The sequence below is a fragment of the Capsicum annuum genome, chromosome 11 (genome assembly GCF_002878395.1).
Source record: "Capsicum annuum cultivar UCD-10X-F1 chromosome 11, UCD10Xv1.1, whole genome shotgun sequence".
NCBI lineage: Eukaryota > Viridiplantae > Streptophyta > Magnoliopsida > Solanales > Solanaceae > Capsicum > Capsicum annuum.
The window spans coordinates 198,769,675-198,782,569 of record NC_061121.1 but is presented as its reverse complement, the minus strand read 5'-3'; positions in this window follow the sequence as shown (position 1 = coordinate 198,782,569).

Genomic DNA, 12,895 nt, shown 5'->3' with positions numbered 1-12,895 from the left:
CGAACCATTAACCACCCTACACCCACTTTGGGTGAATTTTGAACATATAATAAGATAATAGTAAATTAATAACATACAAATAAGTCTAAAATCAAAATCTAAATCCACAACCAATTAACCAACCATTACAAAACCCAATGCCAATACTAATGACAATGCTAACACTAATACCGACATCGCCCATGCTCATAGTAGTTCGACAAAGTATCTAACCATAATCAAAGAATATCTAGTCGACATACCCCCGACCATAACCAAAACCAAAACCAAAGAAAAAATAATATAAAGAAGTTCATATCATGAAATAGGGTCTTTAAGATCATGGAAGCTCTCAAAATCTGTCCCTGAATAACAAATTCACTGAGCCGGAGAAGTGAAAGTATGATTAGTTCTTGCATCGCATGGGGATACAGCGCTCGAAGAAATTTATTAGGGTAAACGCTAGCATGTAACTAAGGGATAAAGATAAAGAAATGACATTAATACAAAACCAAATCAAATAACTATATACAATGACACACATACACACATATATATATATGTAAGTATGTATGTATCATGTCGAGATAGGGAATAAGGTTTACCATGCATTTAACAGCTAATCCTGGATTGTGCAACTTTTTTATTATAAATCCACCCACAGGATATTGGGTCCAATGTTACCCCCAGAACGAGCCCCAAGTGTATAGTCACACAAACATGAGATATCAAAGATAGCTGAGGATTCTCGTGTCTCCTTCACCCTCCATGATGCATATATACAATATAGGCTTAGAGAATTCCCGTGTACCCCAAAAGCCTATGGTCACCAAGACCAACCCTTATGTCAACAAACATGAATTTTCAGTGTTCGTCTTTTGAACTCACACCTTCATGGCTAGCTACCATAGCCCCTATTATTGCCTAATTAAAACATTTCGCACATAACTAAACCATAAATTCTAGGAGTTAATTATTAAGGAATTATAAGTGGTATCGTCATACCGACTATAACTTTCAAGTAATGTCATTAGCTAACACTTAGGGGATTCCTGTGTACCCTGCAGACTCCATTATTAAAATTACGTGGGGGATTCCCGTGTACCCCTACGATTTTTCAAAACCACCCTAACAATTTAACTATTTATAACATGCATTAGTTTCAAGAAATAAGTCAAACCAAACACTATGGGGATTCCATTGTACCCCTAATTGGAAGTCCCACCTTTCTCATAACTACTAAGAAATTTTATAATGCAAGGTTGGGGTCATAACCCCTTCAAAAGTAACAAGTTTAAAGAAAGTTACAAGTATCAAGTTCCACCACTATACCCATACACCCATATGTTCAAAACTATATTTAAATTATACAAAACCATAATTAGACCAAGGAAAAACATCAATCAACATTAGGAATTCAAAGACACCCAACCTTTATTTCAAAACCACAACAAACACCATAAAAGTCATACATTAAACTTGTGATTTATGTAAAATAGCAATGATATAGGAGTAACATGACTAAAATACCAAGATAATTGGAAGATATTGCACCCTTAGAACCCTATATGACCGCTTTCTTTGATACCCTCACCTTATCTTAAACAGCTAGTTTGAGAGAGAATTTAGGAGTGTTTTATTTGTAATAATGAGTTAATGAAGTCTTAATTGAGGTTTTAAATCATGGTACCAAAGGGACTTAAAGTGGGAAATGTCCAAAATTCCCCAAACTTAAAACTATTAAAAGTCATCCTTGGTTATTAGTTGACTCATTGTCTAGTAACCACATCATACGACTCATAGGCTTTAGTCATATACTAGACACTGTGTTGGACAACCACACACTGTCCACCTTACAACTTCATGATCCTACTCATAACCTAATCCAATAACTCGTAGGGTCTATTCGAAACTAACACGGTATCCAAACTGAATAAGTTTTTAATTGATATATAATTCACCCAAATCCGACACCCGAGCGAAAAGTTAGAGCCTTTTTAGTGAGAGAGTGTTTGATTTGAGCCATCAGTGCATCGCGGAGATAGCTCAAATAGAAATTTTCAAATTCTAGTGTTGCTCCATGATACTGATGCGTCACGCCAAACTTCCAAATTGTAGACAAGGTGGAAATGCAATATCTCCACATCGCACCACCGTGCAGTTTCCCAATTGTCAATTTTTAGTCGCACCACATTGCGTCAAGGGCCCAATTCAGGAAATTTTATTGAAAAAATTAAATTACGTGTCCAGGGTTAAAAGGGTCAAATACTCTCAAGAACTCAAGCAAAGGTTTTCATAGAAGGTCCAATTTCAAGAAGGTTTAACTATTAATCTTCACAAAATCATGATCTAAGGTATTCATAGTGTTCATTCATGGACTCCTTTCATCCATGAAGTCCAAGAATCCTTTTTAACTACAAGTTATGGATTTTCTTCATGTTTTCATGCTATGTCTATTCTCTTTTATGTTGATAAATGAGGAATTAATTTCTATTCCATGATTCGATGATAAATTCCATATGGGTTGATTAGTATAAATAAAGATTTCTGAAATCTCATGACTAAAACCTTGTATGATGGAATTGGAATTAATGTTTAATTGTTGTATGATGTGCTTCACATGTACTATGCCTACAATATGTTTGATTAAATGCCTAGATGAAGGAAAATCGTATAACTAGCATGATATCATGAAATCCCCATGAATGTACAAGTTTATGTCTATTACATGTTTAATGAAAGGATCCTATGAATATTGTATGTATTATGATGTTAGTCAAGTATTCAAGTAAATCATGCTATGTCAGTTTCCTTCTATCGAGTCCTGCGGTTACTTGTACCTAAAATATTAGCTGGGTGCCTAGTGCCATGTCAAGTTTTTCACGATACTCTCAGTCAAGCTATGAACTCTTAGACTTCAGATAGTCTTATGACTCAGGAAAAATCTCCATGATCTCATGACTCAGTCAGTTGTCAGATATCAGTAGTATTCCATCAGCCATGGAAATTTAGTAACTCAATCCATGCTCAGTTTAGTTCAGTAAATCATGTTCAATGTCCATTCAGATGGGAGTAGGAATTAGCAACGAGTGAACCCAAGGATGGGGACTAACCTATTATACGAGGTTGTGATTTCAAAGAGCAATCCTTGTGTTCCAGAACTATGTAGCCAGCATAGGTTGAGACATAGTAGCCTGCTATATGAGGGTAGATGAGGTGGCTTAACCTATTATGTGAGGGTTCCCACCATTCTCACTAGAGTTACCTGTTATATAAGAATTACTCACATATTGTCCTTACCAGTGGCACGGTGTTAACACCCTTCCAATTAGGGCATAGATTGGACCCTAGCTTGGCTATTATAGAACATTTGGGGCATGCCGGTTAGATACTACTTCCCACAGTTTCATGATACAGAATTAGGACTGTCTGATATAGTCAATCAGTCTCAGTAATAGAACTCAAATAGTTCTTTAGATTTCAGGACTGTTAGATACAGTCAACTTAGATACAATATGGAACTCAGATAGTTTCATTAGATTCATGACTCTCAGCTACAGTCACCCATGTTATCAGCATTATTCAGATATAGTCCTTTATGTTATCAGTCATACCAGTTACTAGCATGTCACGTTATCAGTATACAGACTCAGAAATCACAAAATCTTGTTGTTAGTTAAAGTTACATATTTATGCATGTATTCTCGTATTCATGTTAAGACAGTCAGTTAGCATTATTCATGCATGTGAACCATTGCATATAGCCTACCTCACATGTATTCTCGGTATATATGTACAGACGCATTCGTGCTATGGTTCTTTTTTATGTTACACCATAGGTTCAAAGACACGAGTTTCAGATCCGCAGTAGATTCCAGATTCAGCAATCAGAGTAGAAGTGAGTCCTCATCCTTTGAGGCCATAATTATTTTCTAGTATCTCATTGATTAGCTTATTAGTTAGAGTTAGTTGGGGACATATCCCATCAACTCCTTATTCAAATTCTTCAAACAGTAGAGGCTTTCAGACTAGATGCAGACTAGATGCAGACTAGATACAAACTATTATGTTTTAGACTTTAGTTTGTTTTGGGTATTCTATTACCCGAGACAAATGTTACGTTATTCAGCTAAATTCATGATCAAACCTTATGGCCTTTCAGTGCTTGTTTCCACATTATTATGTTATCTTATGCAGTATACCGGAACAGATACCAGTCATGGGTTACCTTGTGGTCCTTTGAGGTCATGAGCACCGTGTAGCATTCTGGTTTAGCTAATCGGGTCGTTACACAACATTTATTTTAAAACCATAACAAATACCATGAAAACCATACATTAAAACACGTGTTTTAGGTAAATAACAGTAAGGGAGGTGTAATATACCTGAAATACCAAGAAATTTGGAAGATATTGCACCCTTAGAACCCTAGATGACCACTTTCTTTGAAACCCTAGCCTTATCTTGAATAGAGAGTTTGAGAGAGAATTTTGGAGTTTTTTATTAGGAATGATGTGTTAATGAAGTCTTAATAGAGGTTTTAAGACATGGTACCAAAGGGACATAAAGTGGAGATACCTAGAATGCCTAAAACTCAAAACTGTAATGGTTATAAGTAGACCCATTGTCTCATCAACACATCATACGACTCATAGCCTTGAGTTGTATCCTAGATAGTGTGTTGGACACCCATACACTTTCCACTTGACGACTCTAGGATCCCACTTGTAACCTGACCTAATGACTCGTAGGTTCTTGTCGTAACTAACACAGTACCCAAATAAGTCAGACACTCGACAACCTACGAATTCACCTCACGACTCGTAACCTATTATGACTACTCCTAGTGAGCCACTCATACTCAGATCAATGTCGACCCAACTACCACTATAGTAAATCACACAATCTCAAAGCGTATCCTCTAATGTATGAATAGTTCTTTCTATTTGCCCATTTGACTATGGGTAGAAAGCCGTACTAAGACTCAATATAGTTCCAAACCTCTCAAAAATGACTGCCAAAAGTGTGATGAGAACTGAGCACCACAATCAGACATGATAGAAATAGTTGCCTCATGCAACTTCACAATTTCCTCAATAAACAATTTGGCATAATCTTTCAGTAAGAAATTAGTCCTCACTGGCAATAAGTGAAAAGTCTTTGTCATCCTATCCATGATAACCCAAATTGAATCAAGCTGATTTTGAGACAGAGGAAGATCGATAATGAAATCCATATTGATCACTTCGCAGTTCCACGTAAGCAACTCAATTTCTTGATACAATCCTCCAGGCCTCAAGTGCTCAACTTTCACTTGCTGACATAACAGCCACTTAGCCATAAAACTAGCCACATCTCGCTTCAAATTGTTCCACTTATACATCTCATTAAGCTCATGATACATTTTTGTCAAACTAGGATAAATAGCATAGTGTGACTCATGCTCCTCAGCCAAGATCCTCTCTCGCAATTCGTCTATGTCAGGGATGCATAATCTTCTTCTGTACAGCAAGGTACCATCACCATTAATCTCGAAGGCCATTACTTTGTACACACCTATATCACCCTTGATTCTTATCAAGACAGGATCTAATACCTGCTTCTCCATTATTTCATCACCAAGAGATAAATTTTCCACCTCTTGAATAAAGACACCGCCATCTTTTGAGTCAAAGAAATGAACTCCAAGGTTAGCTAAAAGGTGAATGTCCTTCACCAATTCTCACTTATCCTCATCCATATGAGTTAGACACCCCATGGATAACCTGCTAAGAGTATCAGCAACCATGTTAGCTTTACTTTGATTGTAGTGGAGACTCATGTCATAATTCTTGAGCAGCTCAAGCCACCTTCTTTTCCTGAGATTTAGCTCCTTCTGAGTGAACATATATTGCAATCTCTTATGATCTGAAAAGATATCCACATACACTTTATACAAATAGTGACGCTATATTTTCAATGTGAATGTTATGGATAACAATTTCAATTCATGAGTTGGATAACTCTTCTTATGTACCTTCACTTTTCTAGAGGAATAGGCTATCACCTTGTCATGCCGTATCAAAACATAGCCAAGCCCCACATAGGATGTATCATAATAGACCATAAAACTGTTAGTGCCTTTAGGCAAATTCAAGAACAAAGCAAAAGTCATCTTATCCTTCAGCTTCTAAAAAATACCCTCACAAGCATCGGACCACAAGAACTTTACCTTCTGCTAAGTTAACTTAGTCAACAAGGTAGTCATAGTCAAGAAACTTTCCATAAATCTCCTATAAGAATTGGCTAAACCTAAGAAGATCTAAATATCGGTTGGAGTTGTAGGCCTAGGCCACTTCTTAACCACTACAAGGTTCTTCAAATATACCATGATCCCTTCACTTGAATTGAAATAACATAAAAAAGTGACAGCATTCTCCCATAATTAATAATTTGAAAATTTGTCATACAACGGCTGCTCTTTTAGGGTTCTAATACTATATGGGGGTGATCGATATAATCCACCTCACTCTTAGAGTACACCATAATATCATCTATGAATACAATGATGAAAAATTCAGAAACTAATAAAAAGCCTATTCATTAAGTCCATGAATGCCACCGGGGTATTATTCAATCTAAAAGACATAACTAGGAACTCAAAATGCCTATATCGGGTAAAGAAGGTAGTCTTAAGGATATTAATCTCCCTAATCTTTAACTGATGATACCCGGATCGAAGATCGATCTTGGACAAAAACTTCACAGCCTCAAGTTGATAAATCAAATCATCTATAATTGAAAGAGGGTACTTATTCTTTACCATTACCTTATTTAATTGCTAGTAATTAACACTTATACGAAGAGAACCATCCTTCTTATGTGCAAAAAATATTGGTGCACCCCACGGATTCACTCTAGGATGGATAAAATCCTTGTCTAAAAGATCCTCTAATTGCTCCTTAAGATCCTTAAACTCAGCTGGAGCCATTCTATATGAGTGAATAGAGATAGGATGAGTGTTAGAAACAAGATCAATCTCTCTATTAAGAGGGACACCAAGAAGGTCAGGGAAGACCTCGAGAAATTTATTCACCACTGGGATGGAATATAAAGAAGGACCCTCCAAGTTAGAACTTTTAACCTAAACCAGGTGATACAGATACCCCTTAGAGATTAATCTCTGGGATTTAACACATAATATGAACCTTTCCTTGGGTGCTAGAGAACCACCATCCCATTTAGTAACCAGCTCATTAATAAATTAAAAGATGAACTTACAAATCTGACAATCTAGAGAAGCATAGCATGAGTGCAACCAATCCATCCCCAATATTACATCGAAATCAAATATATCTAATTCAAACATATCTACAAAAGTCTCCCAACCACCCACAGATACCACACAACCCTCATAGGCTCCAATAGAAACCACAGAGTCACCCAACGGTGTAGAAATAGAAAAGGCACAAATAAGGTAACATAAGAAAGAGTGGAACTTAGATAAAGTAAACAATACACATCATCAGAAAAGAGTTTCAACATACCAATAACGACATCATAAAATGCCTTGGACTCTTCATGGGCAGGGAGAGCATAGAGTCAGTTCCGACCAGTGCCAGAGCTAGATGGTGCACCTTTTTAAGTAGGAGTTGAGGAAGAAGCAACCAGAACCTTGTTTTACCTAGAAGAAACTCTAGCCACTAGACAGTTTCTAAGCATATGTGCTAGTTGACCACAGTTAAAGAACTTGTCCATTTCCTCATCACAGAAACCCCGATGCAATCAACCATAAAATTTAAAAAAAAAGGATATGATGTAGCTTATTGGTACCCACTAGCTTAAGATTAGGCACCCACTGCCTTAGAACCATCGCCACCCTGATAACGTCTTTCATCAGATGGCTTTGGGTAGGAAGCACTAGAGACCGAGTAGGATCCATAATTGCCCAATATCTTTTTAGACCATATTTTACTATCCCTGCCACTCTAGTATTAACCTCCTCCTTGATCAAGATGCAAAAATTTCTTGCTCTGCCATTCTTATATTTTAACCTACTTTCTCTTCTATTTCTCCACTTGTTCCATATACATAACTATCCTGGAGATGTCAATGTCCTTGTTCAACAAGGTAGCCTTACTTACCAAAATAAAGTCTTGAGATAACCCAAAAGAAAACTTTCTCATTCCAGCCCTCATGCTAGAAACTAACTCCGAAGTAGACTAGGATAAATGGTGAAACTTCAAGGCATAATCCTTGTCTAACATCCTTTCTTACTTCAGATTAACAAATTTTTCTGGCTTCGCCTTCCTTAACTCTTAAGGAAAGAAGCAATCAGGAAAAGCTCTAGAAAAGTACCCCCACAAGGCGGGCTCAGCATCCACGCCTCTGAGATGCTCCCACACTTTATACCATTGATGAGATACATTCTTCAACTGGTAAGCAGCAAACTCCACACCTTCCACCTCAGTAACATGCACCACTCAAAAAATCTTTTTTATTTTATCTTTAAAGCCCCGAGTATCCTTCTTAACTTTTATACAGGTAAACACAGGAAGTTTCATCCTCATAAATTGGCCAACTCTAGTGGCCTAAGATGATGGAGCGAGTGAATCCACATGCTCAATTTGAAGATGCGACCAACTGAGTGAGAAAATTGGTCGACTTGCAAAACTCAGCATTAGACACATCAGCTTGACATGCTTGAGAAAGGATAGGAGGAACTAGTGGAGCTCCATTATGACCATTAGAGATAGTAGCCCTAGACCTAGTCTGAACCCCTCAGGTAGATGGGCTCTATTTCTATTATCCTCATTAGGATAGAAGGGTTCCACAGACATCAGATCATTTCAGAGCCATGATCTGTATGTCGAACAAATAGGAATTAGAGAAATATAACACCTTAGACTCTACAGCCCTAAAATAGAACCCAAGAAAGTGAAATATTTCTAAATGACTCTTAGTCTCTCCCTTATGAATGTGGTGCACTACACACCCTTAAAACAGACTCTACTCAATACGACTTTGTGGACACCCACTTGACCATGAATCTAGGTATCTAATACTAATATGACATGACCCAAACCAGGGCCTAGTCATATTGGGTATCTCAGGTCCTACCAGAACTGGAGACCACCCCCAATACCAAACCATTAACAACCCTACAACCACTTCGGGTGAATTTTGAACATACAATAAGATAATAGTAAATTAATGACATAAAAATAAATCTAAAATCAAAATCAAAATCCACAACCAATTAACCAACCATTACAAAACCTAATGCCAATACTAATAAAAATGTTAACACTAATACCAACACCACCCATGCTCATAATAGTTCAACAAAGCATCTAACCGGAATGAAAGAATATCTAGTTGGCATACCCCCGACCATAGCCAAAACCAAAACCGAAGAAAAAATGATATAATGAAGTTCATATTATGAAATTGGGTCTTCAAGATTATGGAAGCTCACCACTTCATCTGACTCAAAATTTGTCCCTGAATAACAAATTCACTAAGCAGAAGAAGTGAAAGTATGATTAGTTCTTGTATTGCATGGAGATACAGTGCTTGAAGAATGTAAGTGGGGTGAACGCTAGCATGTAATTAAGGGATAAAGATAAAGAAATGACATTAATACAAAACCAAATCAAATAACCACATCCAATGACACACACACACACATATATATATGTATATAAGTATGTATCATGTTGGGATATGGAATAAGGTTTAGCATGCATTCAAAAGCTAATCCTTGAATATCTAGCTTTATCGCTATAAATCCACCCATAGGATATTGGGTCCAGTGTTACCCCCAGAACGATCCCAAACATGTATAGTCACACAAATATGAGATATCAAAGAAAGCTGAGGATTCTCGTGTATCCTTCACCCTCCAAGATACATATATAAAATATAGACTTAGAGAATTCCCGTGTACCCCAAAAGCATATGGTCACAAAAACCAACCCTTATGTCAACACACATGAATTTCCAGTGTCCGTCTTTTAAATGCACACCTTCACGGCTAGCTATCACAGCCCCTATTATTGCCTAATTAAATCATTTCGTACATAACTAAACCACCAATTATAGGAGTCAATTATTAAGCAATTATAAGTGGTATCGTCATACCGACTATAACTTTCAAGCAATGTCATTAGCTAACACTTAGGAGATTCCCGTATACCCTGCAGACTCTATTATTAAAATTACTTGGGGGATCCCCGTGTACCCCTACAATTTTTTCAAACCACCCATAACAATTTAACCATTTATACCATGCATTAGTTTCAAGAAATAAGTCAAACCAAACACTATGGGGATTCCATTGTACCCCTAACTGGAATCCCACTTTTCTCATAACAACTAAGCAATTTTACAATTCAAGGTTGGGGTCATAACCACTTCAAAAGGAACAAGTTTACAAAAAGATACAATTATAAAGTTCCACCACTATACTCATACACCCATATGTTCAAAACTATATTTAAATTATACAAAACCATAATTAGACCATGGAAAAACATCAATCAACATTAGGAATTCAAAGACCCCCAACCTTTATTTCAAAACCATAATAAACACCATGAAAGTCATATATTAAACTTATGATTTATGTAAAATAGCAATGAGAGAGGAGTAACATGACTAAAATACTAAGAAATTTGGAAGAGATTGCACTCTTAGAACCATATAAGACCATTTTCTTTGATACCCTAACCTTATCTTGAACAGCGAGTTTGAGAGAGAATTTGGGAGTGTTTTATTGGTAATAATGTGTTAATAAAGTCTTAATTGAGGTTTTAAGTCATGGTACCAAAGGGAATTAAAGTGGGAAATATCCAGAATGCCCCCAACTTAAAACTATAAAAAGTCATCCTTGGTTATGAGTTGACCCATTGTCTAGTCACCACATCTTACGACACATAGCCTTTAGTCATATCCTAGATACTGTGTTGGACAACCACACACTGTCCACCTTACAACTCCATGATCCTACTCATAACCTAATCCAACGACTCATAGGGTCTATTCAAAACTAACACGGTATCCAAATAGGTCAGACACTGGACAACCTATGACTTCACCTCATGACTCGTAACTTATCCTCATAGCTCCTAATGAACCACACGTACTCAGAGAAAGTTCAAGCCACTAAGTTACTTATTTGGTTAAAGTTTTTCTCTATGACTTATCACCACCCTTAACAACTCATCACTACCAAGTCATAACCAAGATAGAAAACCTAACCACCATCTACTGGACACCCTACAACTAGAGCCACCTGACCTATCAAGATGCCATACGACTCGTGTGGTCAAGGTGTAATCAAGGCAGTGAGCTCAAAGCTCAGGAAATTTCCAAGGGCTAAAATCTGGGGGTTTTCATCCTCGACCATCAGGTGTTTAAAATCCACCCTCTCTGAAGAATGCAACTATTATATCAATTCCATAAACTAAGTGAATTAACAAATTTTATTACTCAAGTCCAATAATCATGGATTCATAATACAATTAGGATTTATATTTTTGAACATAATGCTAATGAAATTCATGTTAAAAATGGATTTATAACTCACTAAGATAAAGGAACTGGAATATCAAAAAATTCACAACATTCATGATAATCTTTGGGGAAGGAATTAAATTGAGAAATTATCTTTGGGACTCAATGGGTCAAAAGAGACCCAATGATAAAATCCCACATACTTGGAGATTAAAACCCTAAAAAAATTTGAAATTGGAAGCTTGAAGAAGACGAACCCTGGGTGCCCTGAAGAGGAGAAATTATTTTTTCTTTCTTTGTGATGCTAAGTTTCGAGTGTTTTCTGAGTAATAGGGCCTTAGTCTATTATTAATGTTAATGCTCAGATTTTTAGTAACTTACATAATATATTTTGTATGATAAAATAGTGGGAAAAACTACAAAGCCTCACATAAAACATAACTGAAAATCTCTATAATTAAGTCATACTGACCATCCCATATGATAGGACCCACCTATAATTATGGGTGGTTTTCATGGTTTGGAGGATGAATTTGGGCTCTCAAATCTACCAGACTATCTTTGTCAGGATTATGGGACCCACCTACATTGTACCTTGGTTCGTAGGAAGTCCAAGTCAGATCAACTTTAGGAGTCATGATCTTACCTAAGATCGTGGTTTATAACCATGGTCTTGGTTTTCTCTTATGGTTGGAAGGTATAATTGCAAACTTTTAGATTTTTTGAAGGCATTTTATGATCGTACAATCTTACTACGATTATACCAACTCTCATAGGCTTTCACTGTTGGATAGGACTTCAGTAAAATGGCCAAAATATTTTACTTTGATATTAGATTTAGGTGAAACTTAATGAGTTGGAAATATAATTCAAATATATATCATTTAGTGGGTCTTTTTCTCAAAAGTACTTTAGAATCTAGGAGTTTTTCTCTTCTAAACTTGACTATAGCAAGATTCTTCACAAGAAGTCAATCAATAAGGAAGGTTTTGACTTGGTCATGATCTATGAGTTACTAGTATCCTTAATACATGTCTAAATCATATTTTATACCACCAAAATATTTTACATGTACTTGAAGTATTGTTATAATCTTAGCTTGAATTTTAGGGTTGCTACACTTGAGCTTCGAGTTTGGGTGATTATTAGGGTTTTCATCACAATTTTAGCTTGAGTACGCTCCAAAACCTTATTTTCATTAATTTACATTGAATTATATCATCAATAACATTTAATTGTTTCAAATTAGGATTTTTATGGATTTTGGCATTAAAGCCTGAAAATATTTTTTTGTTGAATTGAACCTCATTTTTAACTTATTTTTACGTGAGTTTTCAACTATAGACTCTTATATCCTTGTGGAGAGTGCTTATAAATAAAATTCTTCTTTGATCCCATTAGTTTTAAATTTTTTTTGAAC